Source organism: Accipiter gentilis, chromosome 1 (assembly GCF_929443795.1).
Source record: "Accipiter gentilis chromosome 1, bAccGen1.1, whole genome shotgun sequence".
NCBI lineage: Eukaryota > Metazoa > Chordata > Aves > Accipitriformes > Accipitridae > Astur > Astur gentilis.
Window position 1 is genome coordinate 23,412,110 of NC_064880.1, and position 15,352 is coordinate 23,427,461.

Sequence of the window (15,352 nt, forward strand, 5' to 3'; positions counted from 1 at the left end):
CTGTCTCTACCTGTTCGCATGAGTTTATTGCTCTGTATTGTGCCAACTTCACCCTGGGCTAGCTGTGTGGTATCTGGCACTCCTGTGCTCCCACTGGTGGGGCAGACCTCATCACAGCCTGAGCCCCAGCTGCGCTGCTGTCATCTCTCTTCTCTACCAACCTGGCAGGGATTTTAGCACGTTGGTGTGAAGGCCAGCTTCTCTCGGGGGTGTAAGTCATCTGGTACAAAGACTATGCAACTGGAAAAGTAATTCATAACGTTCAAGTAATAATGTGCAAATACAAAGAGAGTTTGCTCTCTGAATGCTGCTTTGAGCAGTAACAAGATTATCACCTATGAGGAGGTTATTTGAAAAAATCAGCAGGCAGGATTACAAGTTCCTTGAAGGTGTTCATCTTTTCAGGAAAAGGAGCTACTGCTGCACGTGTGTGTGCCTGAGCAGAACTGAGCTGGAAAATGGATAGTACTGGGGCGGGACAGGGGGGCAGAAAGATGACTGAATGGAATAATCTTTGTACATAGTTCCCCACTAAAGGAGGATCGCTTGAGTGTAAAAACTGGGTCGCTATCATTTCCTGTGCCTTGGAGGAGGAGACAGTGAAGGCAGCAACTGCAAGTGGTGTAGGAACTCCAGCAACTTCTGCCACCATCCCCCTCCCCCCCCCCCCCCCCCCGCAATGGTGACATTTTCATCAGAGACATGGATATCAAAGACCGCCATACACGACGGTGGAGTTAATTAACATAACCTGGAAGACATAGAAGTTAGGAATCTTGTTTGTGCCAATCTGATAACATGACCTCATTCAGAGGAATTAAAAAGGCTGTAATGAAAGTATAAGTTTCAGCAGAAATTCACACATTTCTTGCTTTTATCTGTCAATGGCTGTACTAACAAAGAAAGAAAGAAAATTAGCAGCTGCCTCTGTAAGGTGTTAAAGATTGCGTTGCAAGCCAAGCCGAGCTGCCAGCCCTACCACAGGCAGCAAGGCAGTGTGCTGGAGGGGTGTGAGCCTTTCTGGGAAGTGCTCCTGCCCCAACCCCTGGCACCAGTGAGGGGCTCGGAGAGATCTTTTCCGTCCTGGGTTGGCAATGTCCCATGGTGCCTTGCCTGGATGATTATTCGTGACACTGAAGACCTCGGTGGTCTTTTCCTTTGCTCCCTTGCATTCACTACTGATGTTGTTTCAGGGTGGTCCGTTAAGCAGCGCGGTCTTTCTCATATGCCGAGACACACAAAATGGATGTTTTTTCTTGGACTTGGGGACTGACTATTGCTTAGAAAACTCTAGTTATCTCTTTATGCAACTTGGAGGATCCCTGATGTCCCTTAAATAATATATGAGAAGAGAGATTCAGTTGCATGGTTATTTATTATTGAAAAGACACATTACCTTTTGAAATAATTTCATTAGTATTTTAAACTCCGTTATTTAGAAAATTCACTTTATAAACTAGAATGTGCTTTTGCTGTGCCCATCTTATCCCTCACCGGCTAGCCCACATTGCCGCTTCTGGCCCACGTAGAGATGACACTGATGGTGCCTGCCAGGGTGTTTTGCCTTCCTTGTGTTTTAAACTGTCGAATGCCGTTGTGAATCAGCGTCTTGTGTCCTGGTAAAGATCTGGCAGAGCTGTGTGCTTTTAGGGCTAACAAAATACAGGTAGAGAAAACTCCCTTTGTTTTCCTCCAAACGTGGAGCTTGTGTGTATCAGCTCAGTGCCCTGCCTGAGTCAGGGTAACCCGCAGGATTTGGGAGAATTTTTACCCAGAGCAGACATATTCCTACACTGTTACATTCCCTGGTTCATTTAGACACGGGTACATTGTACAAGGGACGATGTGTCTGAGTGAAGGGCTCCATTTCTAGGTGGTCCATGCGGGACACGGTAAGAGGGAGTTGCTGCCTGAAGCCTTCACCCACAGTCATTTTTTCTGAATTTTTGTAGGGCTGTTGAGTATCAGGGAGAGGCTGGGGTACTGATTTGTACATGGTGGGAACATTAAGAGAGAATCGCTTGTACATTGTTGTTTCTCCAGCATTTGCTTATTGTTAAATCTGAATTGTGCTGTTCTCTGGGAGCTGTAAACTGGTGCTAGCCTGAAACCGTTATGTTTGAATGTAAGCTTTGGTGTGTGCCAAGAGGTTTAACGTCTTCTAAAAATTACCTTTGGGGTATATTTTGAGCTCATTACAGCTACTGTCAGCGGATCACATACAGTTTCCCAGCGCTTATAAATGATGGGAAGTTGACTGCCCCTTTTGTTATGTGACTTACGTGCCAGCATCTACAAAAACCCGCTCCCTGGGGGGGGACGGGTGTCTAATTTAAGCTGATTCCCTGGGGGAGTTTAGGAGTCGATGAAAGCTGCCAGTTGCTCCATTGAAACTTCCTCCTTTGCGGTTGCTGAGATGGAGGTTGGGTTTTCCCTGGCACCGTCAGTGGCCTCAGTCTAATCCGGTAACGTACTTTATAATTGAGTGATACCTGGCCTTTGTGCTTTGCTGAAGCTAGGGGTTAGCCTGTCTCTGTATGAATGCTGAGTCCTCCCCCTCTCCCTCCTTAGCATAGATAGGAATCCTCTCTCCACGTGTCAGGATATGCATAATACCATTGCTAGCCAGGACCTTTGACTTCTGCACTTGCATGAGTACAGGAGTCAGAGGAGCTGAAATGTGAATACAGCAGGCAGCGATTTGCTGGCATGACCTTCCCCGTTTCACTGTGCCAGTCCAGCTTCCATTACTGCCTCCTGACATTGAAAATAGAAAATGTTCATCCACATGGCTAACATATTCTGAGGGCTGTGGTTAAAGTAAAATGCTTTTTAACTCATTGGTGGTATTGATTCACTTTTGTAGTCTGGAGCCACCAGCAGTAGAGGGCTGTGGAGTAAAGACTTCTGTATTAACATATATGATTATTGGCAATATGAATCTGTAGGGAGGGCTTGGATAGTAAGTCAAAAGTTAAAAACTGCGTTAAGTGAAAGTTGTAGGTGTTCAGTGAGACCAGACATTTGCTTTGCAGTTATTCTTCCCCAGCAACCCTGGTAGATCCTATAAGCTCTAAATGTGGCAGGCATTCCCAAAAACTTGCACAGGAGCTAGGGAAATCAGAGAAATCAGAGGCCCAAGTGCTTGTGGGTGGAAGTAAGCTTTACTGTATGAACAACGGATTGGGAAACTGCGATCTTGTATGTTGTATCCTTGACAGCTACGGTTGTCTTTTACCTGGGTCAAATGAAATCAAGCGCAACGTCACAAACCCTGCAGGAGCTAAAGGACCCTTTCTTATGGGTCATTTCCCCAGGTACAGGTGGGATCCATTTGGGGAGAAAAGCTGAGACAAAACCAGGGATTCTGTTGCTGTGGTAGCTGCTGTTTATTTTTAGATCACAAAAAGATGGCATTGCTTATCTCAGACAGGCTATGTGTGTGAGAGAGCAGACTAAAAAGACGTAACAGTCAGACTTGGAGGAGTACGTTAAAAAGGCCATATAGTAGCTTTTTTCTCCAACATCCTCTGTGTTATGGATCAGACATAAGTCCCATATTAGCAAGAGGAGCCTTGCTGATATGCTGTGATTACTCTGAATTGACAGAGCAGGAGTGACGATAATTGCAATTTAAGTGCTCTGCGTGTTCTCACTCAGTGTCGCCTGGGCTCCTGCTCCATCACACCAGCGACCTGGCAATGCTGGTGTACCTAGCAGTGGGGAGGAAGTGAGCCACATGAAGGCACTGAAAAGCACCCAACATTTTTTTTTACCTTTTCAAACGGCAACAAATGTGGTGGGAGTTGCACAGCTCAGCCTGAGGGGCCTAATTTAGCAGTCTGGGATGAATGGGCTGAGACTGGAGCCAGCAGCATCAGGAGAAGGAGAGTTTCCTTCAGAGGGTGGCTCGGTGGTCAGTAACTGTGGAGGTATTACTGCAGCCCTCTGTATCAGGCTTAAAAACTGAGCTCAATTTTGCTGAAAAGCCTCTTATTTTCTATGGCGTGGCATCATAACAGGTTAGAAATTATGCTTGTTCAGTTTCCCTTGTTGACATTTGGGGGCAATTAATGTGTAAATGCATACTACAGTCCCTATCCTGCACGGCTTATTTTTGTGCCTGGGTCACTCAGTTTGCTTTGTGTCTCTGTTCCCATCCTTCACAGAGGGTCCTCACATCCAGCCATGCCTGTTTCTGACCCCTCCTGATTTTCTTGTCCCCTCCCAGCCACTTTGTTTTGGTAGCTCTCTTCCTGCTGGGTCAGTGTGCTGCTTACAAAAATAACCATACCAGCTCCTGTTTGAACTTGGTTTCACATCTGCGCTGGGAAGGTGAGGCTGGGATTCTCCCAAGGGAAGCAAGTCCTGTTAGCATGTGGGGCCCATGGCCACTGTGCCCACAGGAGCACCTTTGACCTCTGGCTGGGGGAATGTGAACAGAGAAGGTGGCTCAGCTCTGCTTTTACCAAGCTCACTGGCCAGTCTCAGCAGCAAATCTGCCTTTGACTGCAGGGGACCAGGATGACAGGGCTGGTCCCTGGACAGGGATGTCCCAGCTGACAGGGACAAGGTGGATCAGAGCATTTGCTTAGGAATCTCCTAAAAACCTGTTCCCTCCTAGCAGTTAGATAACATTTTGTGTTATTTTTTAATTTCTTCACTTAACCTTCCATGTGATTTGGAGTTTTTGAATCATAGAATCATTTAGGTTGGAAAAGACCTTCAAGACTATTGAGTCCAACCATCATCCATGCCCACTAAACCAGGTCCTGAAGTACCCTGTCCACTCGCTTTTTGAATACCTCCAGGGATGGTGACTCCACCACTTCCCTGGGCAGCCTGTTCCAATGCTTGACAACCTTTCCAGTGAAGAAATTTTTCCTAAAATCCAATCTAAACCTCCCCTGGCACAACTTGAGGCCATTTCCTCTTGTCCTATCGCTTGTTACTTGGAAAAAGAGACTGACACCCACCTTACTACAACCTCCTTTGAGGTAGTTGTAGAGAGCAATAAGTTTTCCCCTCAGCCTCCTCTTTTCTAGACTAAACAGCCGCAGTTCCCTCAGCCACTCCTCACAAGACTTGTGCTCCAGGCCCCTCATCAGCTTGGTTGCCCTCCGCTGAACACGCTCCAGCACCTCGATGTCTTTCCTGTAGTGAGGGGCCCAAAACCGAACACCGTACTCGAGGTGCGGCCTCACCAGTGCCGAGTACAGGGAGACAATCACCTCCCTGCTCCTGCTGGCCACACCATTTCCAATACAGGCCAGGATGCCATTGGCCTTCTTGGCCACCTGGGCATGCTGCTGGCTCATATTCAGCCGGCTGCCAACCAGCACCCCCAGGTCTTCTGCTGGGCAGCTTTCCAGCCACTCTTCCTTCCCCAAGCCTGTAGTGCTGCATGAGGTTGTTGTGATCCAAGTGCAGGACCCGGCACTTGGCCTTGTTGAACCTCATACAGTTGGCCTCCGCCCATCGATTCAAAGGTCTCGGCATAAAGCTTTCTGCTTCAGCATAAAGTTTTTGTGGTCTGTGCTGTTTGTGAACAGGTTAGAAACTGACTGCCCGCAGCACCTCGAATGAAAGGAGGAGAGCAGCCTAACCAGAGGGGTGTCATATCCCCTCTGGGGGAGCAGGAACGGGGAACCCAGGTGGTTTCTGCAGATTCCTGTGTCCCAGTCAGCTGGTGATGTTTGCCAGCCACTACTGAAGCAGGAGGATTTGCAAACTGTATAGTTGTTAAGAAATTAGTGTTTGTGCCAGACTCAGAGACAAGGAGAGCGTAAGGAGCTGGGCGCAGGAACAAGCAAAGCATGAGTATGCTCTGTTACCTGTCCAGAAATGCTGTGCCCTGGCTGGCGTAATTTCATTTCATCTTAATTTATTTATTTCAGTTAGCATTAAGCACAGCTTCAGGTATTATTTTTTCCTAAGCAGTAGTCTAAGGAGAGCAGTAAGTGTTTGTGCTACACCTCCTCTAACACTCCTCCCCCCCCAAAAAAACCCCAAACCAGCACAGGTGCCTGTTGTCTTCAGTCAAAACAGAATCAGCTCAGAGATGGTCAGTACACCCTTTCCATTGAAAACTGGAATTGAAGGGTCATTTTGCTGTCAACACTCGGTGATGAAGGACATGATTTTGACATTAACTCTGTGGCTTGCAGCCTGGGCGGCTGTGAGTCACCGCAGAGGGCACCAGGGAGCAGGGAGGTGCCAGCTATTCCCAGCCAAGTGTTACGCTCTGGGGTTGCGTTGCACAGGTGTTTTGTTAGCTGCAAAACATATCTTCTCCTGCAGCTGGTCCTTTTACTCAGAAAAATTAAATGCAAGAAAATTCTGCACTTTCTACCTCATTTTTCTTCCCTTTGTTTTGTTTTTCTGGGACTCTCTGAACTTTACTGGAGTTACCAGCTGGTGCTGGTACATGTGGGGAATTGGGTTTTGTGACCAAAGGAGGACTAAGAAATAAATGCCTGGACATAGAGCTTTGATTTCCATCTCGTGGCTGTGTATCAAAAATAAATAGTACCCCAAATTCTTCAGTGATGTGGGGTTTTCTTAGTATTGATTGTGCACTCCTGGGCTCTCATCCAACCCTTTGATTTCAAACATATCAAACACCAGAAAAAAGGCAGACTCCTAGCATGGAGGGGTTGACGGCGAGAGTCCATACATTTGTGGCTGTGCTTGCAAACTGTCTGCTAGATGTAGCGCCCGAGAGACACACAAGCAGCTGAACTGCTCAGCACATGGCTAACATCAAATTAATGGCATTATTTGTGAAAGCAAATTCCTGCTGCAACGCAGTTACAGGCAGTGGATGTTCACATTCATTGCTTTTGACAGCCTGATATAAGGTAATTTAATTTAAACGCTCAGATGAGAGACAAGCAAGAGGCATTTTTTAAAAAAATGAAAATAAAAGCCCACTCTTTTTGCATGTAAAATGCCTTCTTGAAGGAATAGATTAGTAGCCATACAGTGCAATTGATTTGCAAGAGGCCATGGATTTCAGTGGAGAGCTCTGTTTAAAGATCAATAGGGAATGCTATAGCATGAGTGCTTTTGCCACTCGGGTATTCAAGCAAATGCTTGATGTTAATTCCTTCTCAGGCTTTGGTCTAGGGCCAGTAAGGTTTGGGAGGACACTTGACTATGTTTCAGAGAACAAGCTGGCCATCTATGTCCTTCGCGTTTATTTCATTAGGTAAATCCTGTAAGAGAATTACAAATACAGACCCTCTTTCCTAAGTTGCCATGGCTGCACAAGGCAGTGATATACTCACGCGGGCAAGGCCAGCAGCCAGAACCAGAAGGTTTTCTAAGTATTTGTTTCTTTGCTAGTTGCATGATGTTTTTGAGGTTCTCCTTCTATGACAGGAGTGTTTTGTTCATTTCCACCTCCCAGGCTGCCCTCAAGGTCTGGGTTCGGCTGTGTCACACGATTTGGGAACATACAAGAGGTGTGCTAGCAGTTTTGTAGTAAACCAGAGAACCTAGCCCGGCGTGGTGCTGAGGGGCCTGTCTTTCGGTATCCAGCACAGCCACTTAGATTTTTAACTGCACCTTTCCAGCAGCTGGGAAGGAAGGCAAAAAATGCTACAGCTGTTTTTCAAGGGAGTGCCACACCGGCAGAGGCAGCCAGCGTTCCCTTTTCCCAACCGCTCACGTTACTGCCTTGTGCTCTGGGATTGACTGCTTGGCTGGGCAATGAACTGTCACTAGCCTCCTAGAAAAATAACCAGGCTAATGCAAAACACCTCTGTAGATCCCTGTTTAATCATCCTCTCCAATGCAGACTTTTGGGGTAAGACCTAAATGGCAAATGAAATCAGTTTAAAAGTTTTGGGTTTTGCGTGGGACAGCCTAATAATGAACAACTGGCAGATTGGTCTAGTTTGGGAGTTTAAATATAAGTAGTTAAAATCAGATGGAACTGTTTTTCTGGTAACCTGGATATTGTTCTTAACACACCACACTTAACATTTTAGCAAAACCATTACCCCACGTCCTACCACTACACTCCCTGATAAAGAGTCCCTCCCCATCTTTCCAGTAGGCCCCCTTTAAGTACTGGTAGGCTGCTGTAAGGTCTTGCCAGATCCTTCCTTTTTCCAGGTTAAACAAGCTCAAGTGTCTCAGCCTGTCCTCATAGGGTAGGTGCTCCAGCCCCCTCATCAGCTTTGTGGCCCACCTCTGGACCCACTCGAGCAAGTCTATGTCTTTCAGATTACCCGTCTGCAGGTAAACCGTTGGGTGTGTTAACAGAGTTGTCCAGCCTGTGGTCGCGATGAGAAATCACACTAGAGCCATGAGTGAGGTTAAGATTTGATTTGTATTACAAGTTAGGGCCATTCTGAATCTTACTTTACTTCATTATTTATTTGCTCTATTTATTATCATTTATTTATTCATTTTTATTAACTACTTCTGTGTCCTTTTGCTATGGTATCTGAACACCTACTGTGGTTGCAGAGATCTGTGCCTTGCAGAGGACTGGACTAATATACTGGAACCTGCTGGATGCTCAGGGCAAGCCAGGGCTGAATGGGCTCTGTGGAGGGGCCATAATCCAGATTCCTGCCAGCTTTCCTTTGAACTGCTGAGAGCCCCTTCTGCTTTTGCACAGGGGGCTCCTCGCCATGTTGCTTTGGAGTTGCATGTGAATTTTACCAACCACCTGGAGTAATGCTGGGGTTGTTCTCTTGCTCTTAAAACTGACTACACTGGAAAAGAGACTGTGCTTTGTAAATGGTATTTGCAGAGGTGGTTACGCCTTAGCTCTTCACCCAGCAGTTGTCCTTAAGGCAGGTCCTTGCTGGCAGGAGGCTGCTGGCTGGGATGTATCACCTTAGGGCTGTGCATCTTGGCAAGTTGGTGAGTGCCCTCAAGGCTGCCAGTGTTGCTTGCAGGGGTGGTTTCATTTCTAAGACTCGTGCAAATACCAGGTGCGAACAGGATTTTTTTCCCTGCGTAAGTAGTAAAACAGTTGGGAAATACAGTGCAGCCAAGGTCGGTTCTGCGCTCCTGGTGTCTTTCTTGGGGAAACGAGCTTGAGTTTCTTTCTGCTCTCTGAACCTGCTCAGCCCCCTGTGTAATGCGAGACAGGCAGGAAAGCCTGGAGCCAGCATCCATACAGCTTGTTCATGAAATAAACAGAGAAATGATGAAGTGAGGAGTAATCTAGGTTAGATGCAGAAATACTGGGTGATTGTTCCTGTTAACTATTCCTCCTCCTCCTCCTCTCTGTCTTCTTCCTCATCCTTGCTGTCCTAGGTGTCCCAGCTGACGGCTACGATGCGTTGTGCAGATCAGCCCTAGAGATTCTGACCTCATTGCTTGGCACAACCTTTGATTCAATTTTAACGCTCATCTAAAAACTCACGTTCACCTTGTTTTTATCACATAACCTTGTGTGAAAGCTGCACATGACAATCTCTTCCACAATAGTTTCTCTTTCCTGCTCTTGCTTACAGAGATTTAACACTTCATATAATGGTGACTGCCTTTCCCTGGGTGGATGTTTTCTTTTTCATACATCTCAGATCTGTTCTCTGTGTGATATAATTGATTCTCAGCTCTGTTTCCTTCTTGCAAATTTTTGCTAGATCCTGCTTTGGGAAATGGGAGAGAAGGTCCCTGGCTGTCAGTAACATGCTGATACACCAAAATGAGAAGCTCAGTTTGACGTCTGAAATTACTAGCAAATACTGAGAAACTCAGCGACTCAGGCCCCAGTGAGGACTTGGTGGGATTGCCAGATTCACTCAGTGGCAAAACTGTCGCTGGTTTCAGCCAGGTAGAAGCAAGTTCTTGCATTTGGTTCAGCACTGGGTGTGTGGGAAGCTACCCCCAAAACCCAGACCTTAAATGATACACCAGTAGCACAAGGAGTGCCATTTACGTGCCACCTTTTATATTCGTGGCCTTTTTATTTTCCTGACAGGAAGTGAATTTCTGCTATGCAAGGGTTTAAAATAAATCAGCAAGTAACGTTTGGCCCATGCTTTTCCTGTGGGGTGACTCATTTTTGCAATCCTTTATTTTTCACTGTGTGAGAAGTGATTATATGCTTTGTGTAAAATCTTTGTGTACAGTAATTTTTCATACTAACATGTACACTATGATCTCTATCACAGAGAATAAAGCAAAGCTTTTGACAAACTATATGCAGTAATAATGAAAAGGGTAGGGTTTTAAAGTCTGCATTGATACAGAAATACACTGTGTTTTTTGGAGTACTGTGTTCTGAAATGTGGATGGATCATAATCAAATTCATATCAATTGTTCCCACATTTAACTTTGAAGGAGGCATGAAAAAATATCTGCTTTTGTAATAAGTTTATCATAGCAGTCTAATCACTTCATTAATGATTTCCTCCTCAGGATTACATTTTCAAAGCCATGTGTGATCATTTAATTGTGTGCTTCCTTATTAATATTAAACACAATTTAAGTCACGCTATGACACATCGAAAATGCACCCCTTGTGGTAAATGCCGCCTCCACACAGAGTATCCCAATATCACAGCAGCTCTCCAGCATTTCTGCTTTCTGAGTCCCTTGGCACAGACTATCGGTGCCATTACCTTATGCATGTTACCTCTGAAATGTGGAGTAATACAGTGCTTGCGGTTGTTTTATTTGGCCGTGTCTGGATCTCCACTGGCGGCCTCTGGAGATTTTACTTTGTGAATAAATAATAATGTAAGAGCTTGTTTCTTTGAGAAAAAGTTAAAAAATAACAGTAATATCATGAGTGTGAGTGGCATAGGTGGTAAGACCTCTGTTATTTATTGTTTGTTTACTCAGCCCTTGAGGAGCGCAGAGGAAAGCTCCCATAATGTGCTGTCAGAGAACGTGTCTGCCAGGAGATAAGCAAACGTCTGCTTTAGCAAGCAGCAGATTACAAAATGGCCTTTGCAGCCACTGTTTCAGCCTCCCTGAAAACATGGCTGGTTTTGAATGCCGGGAAGGACCTATTGCTTAAAACGGGATTTTCCACTTTGCCAGTAGTAAAGCAAGATGCTCGTGTGGGGTAACTTGGCAGCGCAGTTCACTTCTGCACAGGCCGAGTGGTGGACTTCAGGGTCCTCCTGCAACCCCCTGATGCTGGTGCAGGCAGCTGCCAACACGGGGGCTTTGGGTCCTGCCTGTGCGATAGCCGGCGTGCCCAGTCCTGGTGGGTGCCCGGAACTAGCAGTGCCTCGTGACCTACATGTTGCAGGGTGTTTCCTAGAAAGCATAGGAATGGAAATAGTAGTTATTAACATTATTAACATTATTAATGTACATACACATGCCCATATATATATATATTTATGTAGAAATATACATGCAATGCGTAAAAAAAAAAAAAATAAATTACTGTGGAGTCAAACACAAAATGGTACCACTTACCTAACTCACCTTCTTCTCTCGTTCCCACAACCTCAGAGTCTGGGTTGTTGTTGGATATAATGAGCTGTCGTCTTGACTCATAAAAACTTAGGAATTTTATTTGGCAAAAAAATTAAATTATAAAAAACAACGTACAGAATTCATCCCATCTGTGGCCATTTCCAGTGTCTGTCTAGAACTACTTATGCTTCTTAAAGCCTTTCATGGGTTGTCACTGAAACTGAGCAATATTTAAAGCCATGTCAGATTATCCTTGTTTTCTAAGTAGTATTAACCTGTCAAGGTAAAGGCTTATAATCTTACAGCTGCTTGACAAGCTGCATTATTTGTACTGTAATGTTAATTCATGCTGAGGCTCTGTGGTTAGTTGTAGTTAGGTGTATGAAACCTGACATTTAATATTCCCTAACTCTAAATAAAAACAGCCCCCTCGATCAGTTTTTCAAGTAGAACACTCGATTAATCTCTTCTGGCTTAATTTAGCGTCCTGCCAAATGCTGAGTTTAACCTTTCTCACAAGTTTTTTTTTTTTTTCAGGAAAGTTGGTGATATCAATAGCAGAAGGGAGATAGATGGATAGATGCCAAAGTGGACCATTGTGATCTCTCTTTGTCTGGAAGAGAGATGCTTTGTTTGTAAGGGCAAAGAGGATTGTTCTGTGCATGGAGATGATCACAATGACTGATTTATGAGGGTTGTTTCAATGCAATTGTACTTTTAAAGTTTACTCCAGCTTCTATCCAGTATTTAGTTCGTTATGGTGTTGACACAATTTTGCTGACATTTTTCATAAGTGGATTATGCTCACAGCCAGTTTTTCAAAGCAGACAGATGGCTTTTCAAACAGAGCATGCCCACAGATTATTTTTTTTACGGTGCCTCTAGAATTATGACAGCTCTGTCAGAGGGGTCTGGTTTGTCGTTAATTTTCTTGTGACAGATGATTCAAAATCATTTTTGCTCTTTCAGCTTGCTCAAATGAACCAGCTGTTTCAAAATAAAAAATACAAGGGGACTAAGACATAAATCAATTGCTCTGTACATGAATGGAATTTTACTATTTTGATAAATCCATTTCTGTTTTTAGATCACTGTAAAATAAGAATGTCTTCAAAATATTGGAAGTATGCTCAGGAGGAGTGTTTTTCTTCTTGGAACCTGAAGACATGTTTGTGCATTGCCTCAGACGAAATCTGTAATCTGAATTGCCTGGTTAGTTAAATGTGAAATCAGAATATGCATAAGGGAGAGCGGGTGGCTCAGCACTGTCACACGGGGTGTGAAGTCCCTTGGTTTCTGGGGAATTCAGATACGAGTCTCGGCAGGGCAGACTCGGGCTGCCGTCCTCTGAGCGGGGGTTTATCAAATCCCAAGTAGCTTCCCTTAAATGAGTGTCTCAGAGAGTTGCTAGGCAAAGACGCAGTTTGTGGGCCACCCTGAGAAAGATTTCCATGCTTTGCCCTTACCCCGAGAAGGAAGAGGAGATAGGAAGAAGGCAACGTGGACTCAGCTGAAGCTCTTTTTGTGTCAGCTTATGGAGCTGTATCCGTCTTGTGCTGCTGCATGACGGGAAATCCTCCTCTGTGCACGGTGTGGGTGAGTGCTCCCACTGCCCGGGGAGATGCCGGCCATGCCACAGCAGAGGACAGACTTCTGGCAGTCTTGCCACAGACACCCCAACTAAGGGGACACCAGGTGTTTCAGGGTACTGGCGCTTCATCGTCATCATTTTACCTCTCTGTTGCACTGGCTCTCCCAGGTTTTGGGCTTAGTTGTTCTTGGTGCTCTAGGGCTGTCTACTTCGAGTTGCTTCTTGTGCTAGGGGGATTTTTGTGTTCTCGTGCAAGAATACATAGTGCCAGGTTTTGACTTAGAGAGGTTAAGGCTGCAAAGCATCATCACACCAATTTTGTCTGCTTGTTGGTGCAGCCTTTGGTGTCTTCAATCCCATGTGTATGATAAGAAACAGCAGCAGCCCCACTGCAGCAGGGTCTATTTCATCCTAAAACCAAACTATTGAAAACTGCATTTGTATATTGAAGAATCTACCACCCTTTTTGATAACATTATCACGTTATTAATGATACTGCTGTTGGATCTCTTTGCTTATGCTGCAGTGTCTTGTCCCTGTCACTACAGCACCGGCATGATTCCTGTGCCATTTGCAGACAGGGAGGGAGATGGGGGCATACCATGTGCTCAAGGCATCTACGGGGCTCCTGGATTTCTGCCTACTGTCTTTAACCATAAGCTCAACCTCTGTCCTAAAAGCAAGATCACAGCTATGTGAAATATGTGCTGTGTGAATTATTCTTGTTTTGTTTTTCAAACCATGTCTGTTTGCTGGATCCCAAGCTACTTGTCTGTTTATTCCCGTAACTGTCATGCTGCCGAGATACAAATCTCTTCAAATGTGCTTCATACCAAATAGCACAGAGCTGCTCATGCAGTCCCAGTATTTTTTGTTATTCTCGCACTGACTTGGATTCCCAGCATCTGGGTAGCTGTTTGCATTGTTCAGCAGGGACAAATTCATGTCACCAGGAGATGAAGCAATCACGTTCTCGGGCGCGGGCTGCCGTCCTTGGATGACGTGCTTTCCCACGTGGTGTTTACCAGTGTAGTGGGACGTGCAAGCCACCATTGTTTCTTCGTTGTGAACGTTGTTTACATGGGCTCAGGCGGTGCAAGTCCAGTGCCAGGCGCTGGTGAAAAGGGAACTGTGCTCATCGGTGTGGGATAAATCCTTCCGCTTAGCTCTGGGGAAAGGGAGAGCAGAGAGATGCTCCCACTGCTGGAAGGTGTTGTGCCGTGACTCGTCCAACACAACTGGTTTGTTCTGAAAACCGAAGGAGGTTCGGTGATCAGTTGCCTCTCCGGTGTGCCCCAGGTCCTGCTGTAACATCTGTTGTCTCCTCAGAGACCCCGCAAAGCATCTGTGGTTTGCAGGAGGTCAGGTTAGGTTGCAGGGATGCGAATGTGACATTTCAGTCAGCAGAGGTATTCCTTCTGAATATGCGTATAACCAGCTGCAGTGGGTGGTGTACTTTAAACTGTACTTTGGGTGACATTTGGAGAAGAGCAGCTCAAGTTCTTAGTGATACTGAATGTTAATAACCAGATGCAACTCCAGGCTTTTATTTATTTGCATCCTCTAGCACCAGAATCTTGTCACTTTGCAGCACTTGAGATATCAATATTGCATAAATATTCATTTTGGCATTTCTGAACACCAACTCCTTAATACAAATTTCATGTAACACGTTTTTCCTGATAGCTACAAATTGGACTGACATCCTGTTGGTCGCCTCACCTTTACGCACTCTGAGAAGATGCAGAAGCAGGCGTTTTCTCATGAAGTCTCTCATTCCTATTCGCCTGCCCGAAGGTCCCGAACAAAATGGTTCAGGTGGATTCACTGTAGCGCTACAGGTTGTTGTGTTTCTGTGGTGGGTTGACCCTGGCTGGATACCAGGTGCCCACCAAAGCCGCTCTATCACTCCCCCTTCTCAGCTGGACGGGGGAGAGAAAAATATAACGAAAGGCTCGTGGGTCAAGATAAGGGCAGTTTAATAAGACGATAGCAAAGGTTGCGCGCGAAAGCAAAGAAAAAAACAAATGATGTTACTCTCTACTTCCCATCAGCAGGCGATGTCTGGCCACTTCCTGGGAAGCAGGGCTCCAGTACGCGTAGTGCTTGCTCCGGAAGACAAAAATGTCCCCACCCCCGTCTCCCTTCACTTAGCTTTTATATCTGAGCTGACGTCATATGGTATGGAATATCTGTTTGGTTAGTTTAGGTCAGCTGTCCTGGTTGTGTCCCGTCCCAAGATCTTGCCCTGCCCCAGCCTGCCATTGAGGGGAGGGCAAAAATGTTGGAGAGACAGCCTTGATGCTGTGCCAGCGCTGCTCAGCAGTAGCCAAAACACTGGTGTGTTATCAACACCT

The 15,352-nt window shown here is 45.6% G+C and overlaps 1 protein-coding gene across 4 annotated transcripts in view; it reads left to right on the forward strand.

Annotated features, from left to right (window-relative positions):
* Window positions 1–15,352, forward strand: part of PLCL1 (phospholipase C like 1 (inactive)) — a 213,417-nt gene that overhangs the window by 195,663 nt on the left and 2,402 nt on the right. The window lies entirely within an intron of this gene.